Genomic DNA, 15,813 nt, shown 5'->3' with positions numbered 1-15,813 from the left:
AAAGGGGAGACTGCAACGGGTCCTACTGAAAGGTGAACTGACAGGTTGGAGGGAGATTACCAGTGTAGTTCCTCAAGGATCAGTTTTGGGTCCGATCTTATTTAATCTTTTTATTACTGACCTTGGCACAAAAAGTGGGAGTGCGCTAATAAAGTTTGCAGATGATACAAAGCTGGGAGGTATTGCCAATTCGGAGAAGGATCGGGATATTATACAGGAGGATCTGGATGACCTTGTAAACTGGAGTAATAGTAATAGGATGAAATTTAATAGTGAGAAGTGTAAGGTTATGCATTTAGGGATTAATAACAAGAATTTTAGTTATAAGTTGGGGACGCATCAATTAGAAGTAACGGAAGAGGAGAAGGACCTTGGAGTATTGGTTGATCATAGGATGACTATGAGCTGCCAATGTGATATGGCTGTGAAAAAAGCTAATGCGGTTTTGGGATGCATCAGGAGAGGCATTTCCAGTAGGGATAAGGAGGTTTTAGTACCGTTATACAAGGCACTGGTGAGACCTCACCTAGAATACTGTGTGCAGTTCTGGTCTCCCATGTTTAAAAAGGATGAATTCAAACTGGAGCAGGTACAGAGAAGGGCTACTAGGATGATCCGAGGAATGGAAAACTTGTCTTATGAAAGGAGACTTAAGAAGCTTGGCTTGTTTAGCCTAACTAAAAGAAGGTTGAGGGGAGATATGATTGCTCTCTATAAATATATCAGAGGGATAAATACAGGAGAGGGAGAGGAATTATTTAAGCTCAGCACCAATGTGGACACAAGAACTAATGGGTATAAACTGGCCACCAGGAAGTTTAGACTTGAAATCAGATGAAGGTTTTTAAACCATCAGAGGAGTGAAGTTTTGGAATAGCCTTCCAAGGGAAGCAGTGGGGGCAAAAGATCTATCTGGTTTTAAGATTCTACTTGATAAGTTTATGGAGGAGATGGTATGATGGAATAATGGGATTTTGGTAAGTAATTGATCTTTAAATATTCAGGGTAAATAGGACTAATCCCCTGAGATGGGATATTAGATGGATGGGATCTGAGTTACCCAGGAAAGAATTTTCTGTAGTATCTGGCTGGTGAATCATGCCCATATGCTCAGGGTTTAGCTGATTGCCATATTTGGGGTCGGGAAGGAATTTTCCTCCAGGGCAGATTGGAGAGGCCCTGGAGGTTTTTCGCCTTCCTCTGTAGCATGGGGCATGGTTGACTTGAGGGAGGCTTCTCTGCTCCTTGAAGTCTTTAAACCATGATTTAAGGACTTCAATAGCTCAGACATAGTTGAGGTTTTTCATAGGAGCGGGTGGGTGAGATTCTGTGGCCTGCGCTGTGCAGGAGGTCGGACTAGATGATCAGAATGGTCCCTTCTGACCTTAGTATCTATGAATCTATGAATCCGTATATAAGGAGTGGGAAGTGGAGGCCTCCATGCTGCTCTGGCCCTGGGCCGGTTGTGCCCATGCACACTGCTGTGGGGTCAGAGTGCCTGCAGGAATTGGTTGGGTTTGCTCAGTTCACAGAAGCGCAGAGCTACAATTCATTTGCAAATTTAACACCATTAATTTAGGCTTGAATAGGGACTGGGAGTGGCTGGCTCATTACAAAAGCAATTTTCCCTCTCTTGGTCTTGACACCTCCTCATCAATTATTGGGAGTCGACCACATCCACCCTGACTGAATTGGCCTTGTCAGCACTGGTTCTCCACTTGTAAAGTAACTCCCTTCTCTGCATGTGTCAGTACAGTAACTCCTCACTTAAATGCATCCGATGAAGTGAGCGGTAGCTCACGAAAGCTTATGCTCTAATAAATTTGTTAGTCTCTAAGGTGCCACAAGTACTCCTTTTCTTTTTCCTCACTTAAAGTTATCCCAGTTAACAGTTGCATTGCTGATCAATTAGGGAACATGCTCCTTTAAAGTTGTGCAATGCTCCCTTATAAGGTCGTTTGGCAGCAGCCTGCTTTGTCCACTGCTTGCAGGAAGAGCAACCCTTTGCAGCGAGCTGGGGGGGCTTGGAACCAGGGCGGACCAGCAGCCCTTTATTAGCTCCCCGCTCCCCTAAGTTCCCTGTGCAGCAGCCCCCCAGCAGGCTACCAATTGCCAGCAGTTCAGCTGTCCCTCTCCCTACTGCCATGTGGTGCTCCTGCCCTCTGCCTTGGAGCTGCTCTCCAGAGCCTCCTGCTTGCTGGGGAGGGGGGGTAATGTCAGGGTGTCCCCCTACCCCCCCTGCTCCTGCACCCCACTTATCCCATCTCCATAGAGCAGGGGGGACACGGGACAGGGCTCAGGACAGAGGGAGCTTCCTGGAAGCAGCTGCTGAGGTCTCAGCTTGCTGATTCACTTAACAAGGTAGTGTATTTAAGAGTGGTGTCAACATATTTAAGGGAAAATGTGCATCTCTCTCACACACACGGTGTGCATCTGTCTGCCATGCTGTCTCCCCTCCCTCCCTCCATTCCTGCTGCCTTGTAGAGTGTGAGGCTGCATTAACAACGAGTTAACCCCTGAGGGCCCAATTATTAGTTCATCATTTAGCAGTAAGGCATTCCCTGGGAAATATCCCACCCTCTGACTCTATCACCTCAACCAAGCTTAATCATCATCATCGTTGTGTACAGTATTAAATTGTTTATTTAAAACGAGAGTGAGAGTGTGATCTTTTGTCTGGCAAAAAAAATTTCCCTGGAACCTAACCCCCCATTTACATTAATTTTTATGGGGAAATTGAATCATAGAATCATAGAATATCAGGGTTGGAAGGGACCCCAGAAGGTCATCTAGTCCAACCCCCTGCTCAAAGCAGGACCAAGTCCCAGTTAAATCATCCCAGCTAGGGCTTTGTCAAGCCTGACCTTAAAAACCTCTAAGGAAGGAGATTCTACCACCTCCCTAGGTAACGCATTCCAGTGTTTCACCACCCTCTTAGTGAAAAAGTTTTTCCTAATATCCAATCTAAACCTCCCCCATTGCAACTTGAGACCATTACTCCTCGTTCTGTCATCTGCTACCATTGAGAACAGTCTAGAGCCATCCTCTTTGAAACCCCCTTTCAGGTAGTTGAAAGCAGCTATCAAATCCCCCCTCATTCTTCTCTTCTGCAGACTAAACAATCCCAGCTCCCTCAGCCTCTCCTCATAAGTCATGTGCTCTAGACCCCTAATCATTTTCGTTGCCCTTCGTTGTACTCTTTCCAATTTATCCACATCCTTCCTGTAGTGTGGGGCCCAAAACTGGACACAGTACTCCAGATGAGGCCTCACCAGTGTCGAAGAGAGGGGAACGATCACATCCCTCGATCTGCTCGCTATGCCCCTACTTATACAACCCAAAATGCCATTGGCCTTCTTGGCAACAAGGGCACACTGCTGACTCATATCCAGCTTCTCGTCCACTGTCACCCCTAGGTCCTTTTCCGCAGAACTGCTGCCGAGCCATTCGGTCCCTAGTCTGTAGCGGTGCATTGGATTCTTCCATCCTAAGTGCAGGACCCTGCATTTATCCTTATTGAACCTCATTAGATTTCTTTTGGCCCAATCCTCCAATTTGTCTAGGTCCTTCTGTATCCTATCCCTCCCCTCCAGCGTATCTACCACTCCTCCCAGTTTAGTATCATCCGCAAATTTGCTGAGAGTGCAATCCACACCATCCTCCAGATCATTTATGAAGATATTGAACAAAACGGGCCCCAGGACCGACCCCTGGGGCACTCCACTTGACACCGGCTGCCAACTAGACATGGAGCCATTGATCACTACCCGTTGAGCCCGACAATCTAGCCAGCTTTCTACCCACCTTATAGTGCATTCATCCAGCCCATACTTCCTTAACTTGCTGACAAGAATGCTGTGGGAGACCGTGTCAAAAGCTTTGCTAAAGTCAAGAAACAATACATCCACTGCTTTCCCTTCATCCACAGAACCAGTAATCTCATCATAAAAGGCGATTAGATTAGTCAGGCATGACCTTCCCTTGGTGAATCCATGCTGACTGTTCCTGATCACTTTCCTCTCCTCTAAGTGCTTCAGGATTGATTCTTTGAGGACCTGCTCCATGATTTTTCCAGGGACTGAGGTGAGGCTGACCGGCCTGTAGTTCCCAGGATCCTCCTTCTTCCCTTTTTTAAAGATGGGCACTACATTAGCCTTTTTCCAGTCATCCGGGACTTCCCCCGTTCGCCACGAGTTTTCAAAGATAATGGCCAAGGGCTCTGCAATCACAGCCGCCAATTCCTTCAGCACTCTCGGATGCAATTCGTCCGGCCCCATGGACTTGTGCACGTCCAGCTTTTCTAAATAGTCCCTAACCACCTCTATCTCTACAGAGGGCTGGCCATCTCTTCCCCATTTTGTGTTGCCCAGCACAGCAGTCTGGGAGCTGACCTTGTTAGTGAAAACAGAGGCAAAAAAAGCATTGAGTACATTAGCTTTTTCCACATCCTCTGTCACTAGCTTGCCTCCCTCATTCAGTAAGGGGCCCACACTTTCCTTGGCTTTCTTCTTGTTGCCAACATACCTGAAGAAACCCTTCTTGTTACTCTTGACATCTCTTGCTAGCTGCAGCTCCAGGTGCGATTTGGCCCTCCTGATATCTTTCCTACATGCCCGAGCAAAATTTTTATACTCTTCCCTGGTCATATGTCCAAGCTTCCACTTCTTGTAAGCTTCTTTTTTATGTTTAAGATCCGCTAGGATTTCACCATTAAGCCAAGCTGGTCGCCTGCCATATTTACTATTCTTTCGACTCATCGGGATGGTTTGTCCCTGTAACCTCAACAGGGATTCCTTGAAATACAGCCAGCTCTCCTGGACTCCCTTCCCTTTCATGTTAGTCCCCCAGGGGATCCTGGCCATCTGTTCCCTGAGGGAGTCAAAGTCTGCTTTCCTGAAGTCCAGGGTCCGTATCCTGCTGCTTACCTTTCTTCCCTGCGTCAGGATCCTGAACTCAACCAACTCATGGTCACTGCCTCCCAGATTCCCATCCACTTTTGCTTCCCCCACTAATTCTACCCGGTTTGTGAGCAGCAGGTCAAGAAAAGCGCTCCCCCTAGTTGGCTCCCCTAGCACTCCCCTAGCACTTGCACCAGGAAATTGTCCCCTACGCTTTCCAAAAACTTCCTGGATTGTCTATGCAATTGGATTGCATTGGATTCGCTTAACATCGTTTTGCTTAAAGTCACATTTTTCAGGGACATAACTACAACGTTAAGTGAGGAGTTACTGTATATTTCATAGAATATCAGAGTTGGAAGGGATCTCAGGAGGTCATCTAGTCCAATGCCCCTGCTCAAAGCAGGGCCAATCCCCAATGGCCCTCTCAAGGATTGAACTCACAACCCTGGGTTTAGCAGGCCAATGCTCAAACCACTGTATCTGTAATTTTTACTCCATGCATCTGAAGATTGGGTTTTACCCATAGAAGCTTATGCCCAAATAAATCTGTTAGTCTTTAAGGTGCCCCCAGATTCCTTGTTGTTTTTGTGGATACGGACTAACACAGCTACCCCTCTAATACAGATGCGCAGTGTTTACCTCACAGAAAATAGCTGGGTTTCTCCTCAAAGGAATCTGGTATCACTGCCTTGACCTTGTTACATATAACACCCCATGGCATTTCTCTCCACTCCTTTCACCTCACAGCACTGTACTAAGGCGGACAGGCCCATGGCCCCCCATTGAGCGGTGGGGAAGCTGAGGCAGAGAGGCCCCTGTTCCTAAAGCAGCAAGGTGTAAGGTACTTTACAGGCACACAGGCCCTGCTCTCCCCATCTTTCTCTTCCTCTCTTCCTTCCTTCCTTCCGGCTGGCTGGCTGCTTTGGGAAGTACTAGCTACCCACCCCGAGCATGAAATGAAGGACTGAGAGGAGCCCACTCAGTGTCTGGCATACAGAAGTGTGACTGAAATGAACCCAAAGGAATCCCTGTGCACCCAGGAACGGCAGAACCTGTAGCCTCAGGCCTGTGCAACCACAGTGAGTGAAGGTAGGGGCCAGAGGAGCAGAGCAGAGGTCAGGACAATACAGACCGGGACACAAGGAGAAGGCAGTGTTCAGCACAGGGATGATGGCAGGGTGATCGCACAGATCAAGAGCATAGCACGGTCGAGCACAATGGCAGAAAATAATGAGCCGACGTGTAATGGGGTGTCTACCCCACACAAGGCCTGACAGGTTACGAGTGCTAAGTGGGCCAATTAGCTGCCCAGGCTGCACCTGGAGGAGCAGGCAACCAGGGAGCAGGGAACTGACTGAAAGCAGGCTCAGCTGAAGGAGCCTATATAAGACAGGAAGCTGGCAAGAGACTGTTCCGCAGGGAAGCGGGCTGTGGTCGCTCCCTGAGAAGAGGGAGGCAGGCGAACCAAGAGAGGGGGGAGCCAGGAGGACAGGAGAAGGCTCCGGAGAAAAGAAGCAAGGAATAGGAGTGCAAACCTTGGCTGCTGTTAAGAGGGCCACTGAGCCAGGACCTAGGGTAGAGGGCAGGCCCGGGTCCCCCTACCAGCCACTGATGAAGTGGCACTGATAGGGCAGTGAGCAGGAAGACTGCCTGAGCCATTCCTTGAAAAAGACAAGTCACAAAGAGCAAGCTCCAGCTCCTGAAGCAAGCGTGGCCACAGGGTGGAGAAACCACCAGAGGAGAGTCCAACTTCTGGAAGAGCTAATCCCCAGAGTGAGCAGCAGGAGGCGCCACCTGCAGCGAGTGGACATGACATGATGGGACAAGGGTACAGCACCTCCTCAGGTCGGAGTCCAAAGAAAAAGTGATGCCTAGAACTATGGGGTTAGAAGGGACCAAGCGAGTCATCTAGTCTAATTAACCCCCCTGCAGAATGCAGGACTCGTTGTGTCTAAACCATCCAAGGCAGGTAACTATCCAGCCTCCTTCTGAAAGCCTCCAGTGAAGGAGCTTCCACAATTTCCTGAGGCGTCTGTTCCATCGGCCGACTGTTCTTACAGTTTGAATCTCAGGAAAATCTTTTAATCTAAATCTGCTCTGCTGGAGTTTGAGCCCATGGCCTCTTGTCCTGCCCTCTGTGGCAAGATGATCGCCATATTTGGGGTTGGGAAGGAATTTTCCTCCAGGGCAGATTGGAGAGGCCCTGGAGGTTTTTCGCCTTCCTCTGTAGCATGGGGCACGGGTCACTTGAGGGAGGCTTCTCTGCTCCTTGAAGTCTTTGAACCATGATTTAAGGACTTCAATAGCTCAGACATGGGTGAGGTTTTTCATAGGAGTGGGTGGGTGAGATTCTGTGGCATGCGTTGTGCAGGAGGTCGGACTAGATGATCAGAATGGTCCCTTCTGACCTTAGTATCTATGAATCTATGAGAGCAACTTTTCTACATCTTTTTTATGGCAGCCTTTCAAGTATCTGATGACCATTATGTCCCCATTGATCTCCTCTTTTCAAACTAAACATACCCAGTTCCTTCAGCCTTTGCTCGTATGATTTGCATTCCATCCCTTTGATCATTGTCACTTGCCTCTGGATGCTTTCCGATTTCTCTACATCCTTTCTATTCATTAGTGACCAAAATTGGACACAGTACTCCACCGGAGGCCTAACCAGCGCCATACAGAATGGTACTATCACCTCCTATGACACTCATGCTATGCCTCCATTAACGCAACTTAAAATTGCATTTGCTTCTTTTGCAACAGCATTGCATTGCTGACTCATGTTGAGGTTGTGATCCACCACAACTCCCTGATCCTTCTCAGCACTGCTGCTGCCAAGCCAGTTATCCCCCATTGTGTATTTGTGCATTTGGTTTTTCTTCCTTAAGTGTAGCACCTTACATTTGTCTTTGTTGAATTTCATTTTGTTGTCTATAGCCCAGTTCTCCAATTTATCCAGATCCCTCTGAATTTTAGCTCTACCCTCCAAAGGGTTGGCAATCCCCACAGCTTTGTGTCATCTGCAGACTTGATCAGCGTGCTCTATTCCTACATTTAGGTCATTACTAAAGATGTTAAAAACTGGACCCAAAACAGATCCCTGTGGAACCCCACCTGACACCTCCCTCCAATCCGACATCATTCCATTAATAGTTAGAACATATTAAAACAATCGTCTTTGTTTGTGGTTGTTCAACCAATTATATAGCCACTTAATGGTAGTTCTGCCGAGCCCTCATTTCTCCATCTAACTTATCAGAATGTCACATGGGAAGGGGTGAAGCAGAGTTCTGCGAGGGGGGACAGTGAGTTTCAGGGACAGGAGCAGAGCTTTGAGAAATTTCCACATTCTTCAAACTGGGTGTCTGCCCCAGACAGATGTCACTTCATCTTCCCTAGGATCCCTTTCCTCACAGATAACTCCCACCACCAGGGCGGAACAGGCTCCACCAGCCATAAACTGGTCAACCTATACATACTGATCAGTCCCTGGGCCTGTCTGCACCATTGGTCTGTCAATGGCAGGCACTCCATTGGCGCTGTGAGTAATAACAGCAACAAATCATCAACGTAACTGTTAGATAATTCTCAAAAAGAAAAGGAGTACTTGTGGCACCTTAGAGACTAAAATTTATTAGAGCATAAGCTTTCGTGAGCTACAGCTCACTTCATCGGATGCATCGGATGCTTATGCTCTAATAAATTTGTTAGTCTCTAAGGTGCCACAAGTACTCCTTTTCTTTTTGCGAATACAGACTAACACGGCTGCTACTCTGAAACCAGATAATTCTCAAATGCCTTTGCATGACCCTCCCAGAACAGCTAACCCACCTCAATGCAAAGAAACCCCCAGCACACAACGCAACACATACCTACAACAATTACTGACGCACACCTAGAGACACACAGACAATGCCCTTCTCCAGAACAGGGAGCAATGCAGCAGATCCTCTATCTGTGAGAGAGAAATGTCTCCCTTCCCTGGAGCCACCAACCAGTCTGGCAGCTCCACTTTCCCACCCCTCCCCCTTTTCCAAGCCCAGATCGTGTCAGAGAAGATCAGTGAAAAGTTACAGCTTCCCAGAGCACAAAGCAACGGTGAGGAGGGCAGGCCCGAAAACTACAGTTCAAATGTTGGGACCTCAGACATTGTCACAAAATAGTTTTCATCCCCATGCTGAACAAAAATTAGACTTTTGAAATGTTGTGTGTAAAGTTAAAAAAAAAAAAGCACAAGAGAGTCCTCAGAACAGACAATAGCCCAGTGGTCTGCGCACTCGCCTAGGATGGGAGAGACCCAGGTTCAAAGCCTTTGCTCTGGGGCAGTGACTTGGGGCACATCTACACTAGGAACTTAAGTCGACCTAACATAGTTAGACTTAACTCTTGTCCACACTGCCCTTCTTCTGTCGGTGGTGCGTATCCTTACCAGGAGCGCTTCCACTGACTTAAAAGGGGAAGGGGGGGGAAAACTGAGAGCCCAGGCCCACAGCTCCCCTCCGCTGGTAGCCCAGTGGCTGGGGGAACCAGAATCTGGGGGGGAGCCTGGATCCAAATGGGGAGCAGGGTGGGTGCAGCCCAGCTTGGAGAAAGGAGCCCAGGGGATAGCCGGGCTCTAGCTGGGGCCTCCAACACACCCCAGGGTGACAGCCCAGCTTTCTTGTCAATTTCACAAATCCATACTAGAGCCATGAAATTGACCAGAATGACACCAAACAGTTGATGTAAATAACCCACGGTGTCTAGACAGACACTGTGCTGCACTAACTACACTGACACAAACTACTCTACGCCTCTCGTGGAGGTAGAGTAATGTCGGTGTAGTAGGGCACTTACATTGGCGGGACAAGGCTGTAGTGTGGACACTGACATAATTAGGTTGAGGTAAGATGCTACATGTCTATCTAGCTTTGTAGTGTAGACCAGGCCTTGGAAATGAGTCTCCCACGTCCCTGGTGAGTCCCCAAACCATGAGACCAGAGAGTCCGTCTGTCTCCCTGGTCAGTGAATAATTAGTGATACAAAGTGGAACGGCTCCAATCAGAAAGCCAGAGTCTGATTTGTAGCCTTCTAAACCCTTGCTCTACCCCTGTTCATCACAAGGAACTGAACTCCCATATCGGCAATAAATGCTTTAATCACCAGGCTATTCTGGGCATCTCTCTCACTGACAGGAAATCCCATTGCACACTTGAGGAAATTTTCAATCAAGAAAACAGTTTTGCCAACATTTTCAAACCCACTTCAGTGCTCATTAACGCCAGCCAAGACTTGTCACTGATCTAGCACTTTCCATCCAATGCACGACACAAAAGTAGGGCAAGATCACTGTCCCCATTTTACAGACAGGGAAACTGAGGCACCCACCAGTGATCTTTAAAACTTCAGCCGTGACTCTGGAACCAGCTGTAAATCTGACCAAGACCAAAAGAGTGTATGCTCTCAGAGCATGCCAGAGAATGCACCTCACATACAATTCCCCTTTTTACTGACACCATTCACAATCTCAGAGCTAACCAGACTCTGCATATCAAGTTCTGCACTAAAAAAGCAGATGAGAAAGCATCATGCTCTTTGTTCACGCCCTGCAGGTGTGTTCCAGGTGCTGCATTTGAGCACCTACCTGTTCTTCTTGGACATGCTGAGCTCCATACCAGACAGCCTGCAAGGGAAATAATAAGACTTCACACTACTTTAGTACTTTCCATTATTTCATTCAGTTTTGTTCTATTCAGGCTCCTTATACTATACCCATCACCATGATATCCAGTGCCAAATCCCTCTGGGAGAAAACATCCACCACTGAAATGCAGCCACCTCTGGAGTGGAGCATGGCAGCAGTTTTATCGGGCATGCCAAGACTACACAAGAGTTTAGGACAGAAGTAAAGAGCACTGTACCCAACTGAATCTGCAGGTAAGGAGAGTGCATTTGCCCAAAGGGAAGCCTGGCCAGAATACTGGGGTAAACAGACTGAATAAGAATCCTGCTTAGCACAGACTCTGGGCTCTGCACAGGGGTGTACAAAGCGATTGTGTGCCTAGGCGCCGACTCTGTAGGTGCTCCCGGGCTGGAGCACCCATAGGGAAAAAATTGGTGGGTGCTCTGCATCCACTGGTAGTTCCCCACCCCAGTTCACCACCGCCGCTTCCTCTCCTGAACACACCATCCCTGCTTCTCATCCCAGCTGTTTCGCAGCATAACAAGCTCTGGGAGGGAGGGGGAGGAGAGGGAACACGATGTGCTCAGGGGAGGAGGCGGAGAAGAGGCAGGGCTGGGGCAGGGATTTTGGGGAAAGAAGTCAATAGGGGCAGGGGCAGAGTTGGGGTAGGGCCAGGGGGGCCATGAGCACCCACCAGCGCCAGGAGAAGTTGGCGCCTATGATCATGTGTTTCTATGGAAACTACGCTTACTTGACACCAATTACCATCTTCAAAGCATGGAGCTCACACTCCACGCTGCTGCTTTGAACCGGAGATGAAGAAAGAGTCCGAAAGATTCAATCTCAGAAGGCCCACAGCCCATCTGAATGGAGAAACGTGGCTCTCCAATCTGGAGAATGGCCAGACTGCAGCTCTCATGGATTCCCCGAGTGAGGGCTCATCCCACATAGACCCTGCCCCTGGCTCCTGCAGCTTCCCCCTACAGCTTTGTAGGGTAAGAGCTAGGGGCCCTTATGTTCTGCAGACTTGCCTATCCATGGGCTATTTCCTGGCATTGCATTGGGAGCATCTCCAGAACTTAACAGCTCCATCTTACCAGTTCTTGCCCATCAGCTTTTCGGCTGCAGGAAATCAAAGGGGGGGGAAGGGAGAGAATACCACTGCCCACACCTGGGAGGTATGGGTGGGCTGTGACAGGAAAGCCTCTTTCCCTGCAATCCACATCAGAAGTGTGGGGACACTTGTGGAGTCAGGTGGAGGGAAGAGTTCAGAGCCACCAAACCCACTGCAAAAGCCACACAGCTACCGGCAGCTTTTTACTCCATGATTTACTACGACTGCGTGCTGCTCCTTCCCAGAGCAGGCGGAATCTGTCTGCACACAAAGCGAACTGCCTCTGGAATGCGGCTGCTGCCACGCTAAGAATGGGGCTCCCTGAGGAGCCGGCTTTGCTGAGTTATGCCAAGCCAGCTGCACTGAGAAGCTACAGCCGGGAAAGTAATTTCCCAGGTGGCTTTACAGTGCAGTGGAGATCAGGGTGCCTGCATCACACCGTTGTTACAAGGCCCTAATGGAGAGATTTACAGGAGAAGTTGCTTGGGCAGCTCCCTGGTTCATTAAGTACCATAATAAACCCTCTTGTCATAACACATACCTGGCTATTCACTGAGAACACCTGGGGCCTGAAAGCTGCTCTCAGGGAGGAGGGGGAAACGGGTCATAGGCCTAACCTCCTCCCACAATCTCTCCACACACACTTGCTTCTAACTGAGCAAGGAGGGGAGAGTCAGTCAGCTATAGGGACCAGTGGGAAGATTCAAGGAAAGGGCAGGTATATGCAGAGGAACATCACATGCCCTAAGGCACAGTCATGCACTCACTTCCCACACATACACACACGCTTGTGCACATGCAGACACACAGGCAGGAGTACTTGCACAGTACCAATGCACACACTACCACAAGTACGTACACACATGCACTGATGTACAAACACACATGTATGCAATATGCTTGTGTGTACACACACATGCTCATGCACACACTTGTGGACACACACACATTCCATGGCTGGGAATCAAGGCCAGAATATTTGAATTTTTTTTTTGTTTAAATGAATACAAATCGGTTAACCTCTGCTACTGAAATAATTCCTTCACCTTTGGAGGCTGCACCACGGTACTGTAGTGACCACTCACTTCCTCGCATCTAGTGGAACAAGTAAACAGATGTTGGGTGGCTGGTTAATCACATTACCTGTTTGTTACACATTGCCACAGCTTTATAGATAATAAAAATCCACAAGCTGAATATTCCTAAAGGGTGATTCTTCTCGCCTAGAGCAAGTTGGTATTTAAGCAGGTTGGGTTTGCAATTTGTGGTTATAAAAATAATCCAGTAAAACTGAAGCAAGGGTGAAACTGGACTGGTGACCACCAACTCACGATTCCAAGTGGAGGGCTGCACAGAGCACAGGCTAGCCATTGACCAGCTGTCCCACAAGACAGGGGCTGGAGGGGCACACCACAGATGGCTCTGGTGGACAAATCCCCAAACCAGAGCTGATCTGCACATGGATCCAGACTGCCTGGGACTGTGTGGATAGAGATCCTGGAAGTATGAGAGCCTCGGAAGGTACCTTGCACATTAATCCACCCTCCCAGATAGCAGTGGGCCCTGTTCAAGCAGAGGCAGAGATATCCAGCTATTCTGGACCAGCTATGAGAAAAAACACATTCACAACAGGCACCTGGGTGCTTGGGAAAGGACTACTGGGGGGCAGCACTGTGTGTGCAGAATTCAGTCCAGTCAACAAGCCATGCAGGGATCTCTGGGGAGCAGGGAGCACAGAGGAGGCTGTGGAGGAACAAGCCTCCTAAGGTAAGATCCATATTGCCCTGGAGAATGGCAGCCACCAACAGCCACGTAACTGCGTCTTGGCAACTAATAAGGCTTTCAGCTTCAGTTACAGCTTCCCTCCAGTAACTTCCCAGCCAAAAACTAGCAAGTTTGCCTGACAGGGACAGTGGTGCTAATGCAGACCACAGCCTGGTAGTCACAGCAGAAACATGTTCCCAAAGGAAACTGCCCAGGCTTGCCTTGGGCCCCTTGGCTCCTCAGAGATCTCCAAAGCACATCCACAAGCTGGGCGTGAGGACATGCTGGGGGAATGGCCCGGTGCCAGACATAGCATGGGTGTGGCTCTCTGAGAAGGTGCCACCGGCATGGTGAGCGCTTCCAGATGCCGTACCAGGTACAGCCGCTTTGCCCGCTCTGCTCTAGCGGCGGCTTATTAAACCAAGGCTCTGTGCAACACGCACATGGGCACTCAGAAGCTGTCAGCAATTCTAAGCATCCTGCCTGCAATCTGCAGGAGTCACACCCAGCAACGGCCTTCGCATTGACCAGCCCTACCACCAGACAGGGACAAAGGGGTGAGGCGCTGAGGAACAAACAGGCTTTCCCCACTTTCTGCTCCAAGGAAGTGGAGGTCACAGCTCTGCACAAGGCACAGCAGACCAGCTGTCCCACAAGACCGGGCTGGAGGGGCACACACAGATGGCTCTGGTGAACAAATCCCCAAACCAGAGCTGATCTGCCCATGGATCCAGACTCCCTGGGACTGTGCGGATAGAATCATAGAATATCAGGGTTGGAAGGGACCTCAGGAGGTCATCTAGTCCAACCCCCTGCTCAAAGCAGGACCAATCCCCAACTAAATCATCCCAGCCAGGGCTTTGTCAAGCCGGGCCCTAAAAACCTCTAAGGAAGGAGATTCCACCACCTCCCTAGGTAACACATTCCAGTGCTTCACCACCCTCCTAGTGAAAAAGTTTTTCCTAATATCCAACCTAAACCTCCCCCACTGCAACTTGAGACCATTACTCCTCGTTCTGTCATCTGCTACCACTGAGAACAGTCTAGATCCATCCTCTTTGGAACCCCCTTTCAGGTAAATTCATAGATACTAAGGTCAGAAGGGACCATTCTGATCTAGTCCGACCTCCTGCACAGCGCAGGCCACAGAATCTCACCCACCCACTCCTACGAAAAACCTCACCTATGTCTGAGCTATTGAAGTCCTCAAATCGTGGTTTAAAGACTTCAAGGAGCAGAGAAGCCTCCCTCAAGTGACCCATGCCCCATGCTACAGAGGAAGGCGAAAAACTTCCAGGGCCTTTCCAATCTGCCCTGGAGGAAAATTCCTTCCCAACCCCAAATATGGCAATCAGCTAAACCCTGAGCATATGGGCAAGATTCACCAGCCAGATACTACAGAAAATTCTTTCCTGGGTAACTCAGATCTCAGGTAGTTGAAAGCACCTATCAAATCCCCCCTCATTCTTCTCTTCCGCAGACTAACCAATCCCAGTTCCCTCAGCCTCTCCTCATAAGCCATGTGTTCCAGTCCCCCAGTCACTTTTGTTGCCCTCCACTGGACATTTTCCAATTTTTCCACATCCTTCTTGTAGTGTGGGGCCCAAAACTGGACACAGTACTCCAGAGGAGGCCTCACCAATGTTGAATAGAGGGGAACGATCACATCCCTCGATCTGCTGGCAATGCCCCTACTTATACAGCCCAAAATGCCATTGGCCTTCTTGGCAACAAGGGCACACTGTTGACTCATATCCAGCTTCTTGTCCACTGTAACCCCTAGGTCCTTTTCTGCAAATAGAGGTCCCGAAAGTATGTGAGCCTCGGGATCCAGCTTCAGAGGCCCGGACACACCAGGATAAGCTGCAGCAGCATAAGTGTATCTGGGTTGTGCCAAGCTGTCAAGACTGATTCGCCACCCGAGCATGGAGGTGCCCAACCAAGATACCAAGAGAACAAAGGTCAATTCACAGATTCATAGATTTTAAGGCCAGAAGGGGCCAGTCACTGGGCTCTTCAATCTAGCAGAGAAAGCCATGATGTGATCCAGTGGCTAAAAGTCGAAGCTAGACAAAAATCAGAGTGGAAAAGGGATCAGCTTTTAACAGGGAGGTTAAGTAACCACTGGAACAATTTACCAAGGGCTGCGGTGGATTCTCCAGTACTGGCCATATTTAAATCAAGACAGGACTTTTTTCCTCACAGATCTACTCTAGGAATTATTTTGGGGCAGGTCTCTGGCCTGTGTTATACAGCAGTGCAGACTAGATGATCACAGTGGTTCCTCTGGCTTGGGACTTACAAATCTATGAATTGCAATCACCTTGTCCGACCTCCTGCCTAGCACAGACCACAGGACTTCCCTGCATTAA

The 15,813-nt window shown here is 48.9% G+C and overlaps 1 long non-coding RNA gene across 1 annotated transcript in view; it reads left to right on the top strand.

The window, feature by feature from the left end:
• The window catches only part of LOC122457089, a 34,171-nt gene extending 21,979 nt beyond the window's left edge, over positions 1-12,192 (top strand). Inside the window, exons 3-4 of the long non-coding RNA XR_006276412.1 lie at positions 10,637-10,817; positions 11,347-12,192. This is a non-coding gene — a long non-coding RNA (uncharacterized LOC122457089). The remainder of the gene's footprint in view (positions 1-10,636; positions 10,818-11,346) is intronic.
• Positions 12,193-15,813: the final 3,621 nt, after the last annotated feature.

Source organism: Dermochelys coriacea, chromosome 18 (genome assembly GCF_009764565.3).
Source record: "Dermochelys coriacea isolate rDerCor1 chromosome 18, rDerCor1.pri.v4, whole genome shotgun sequence".
Taxonomy (NCBI): Eukaryota; Metazoa; Chordata; order Testudines; family Dermochelyidae; genus Dermochelys; species Dermochelys coriacea.
This window is presented reverse-complemented; position numbering and strand designations above follow the sequence as displayed.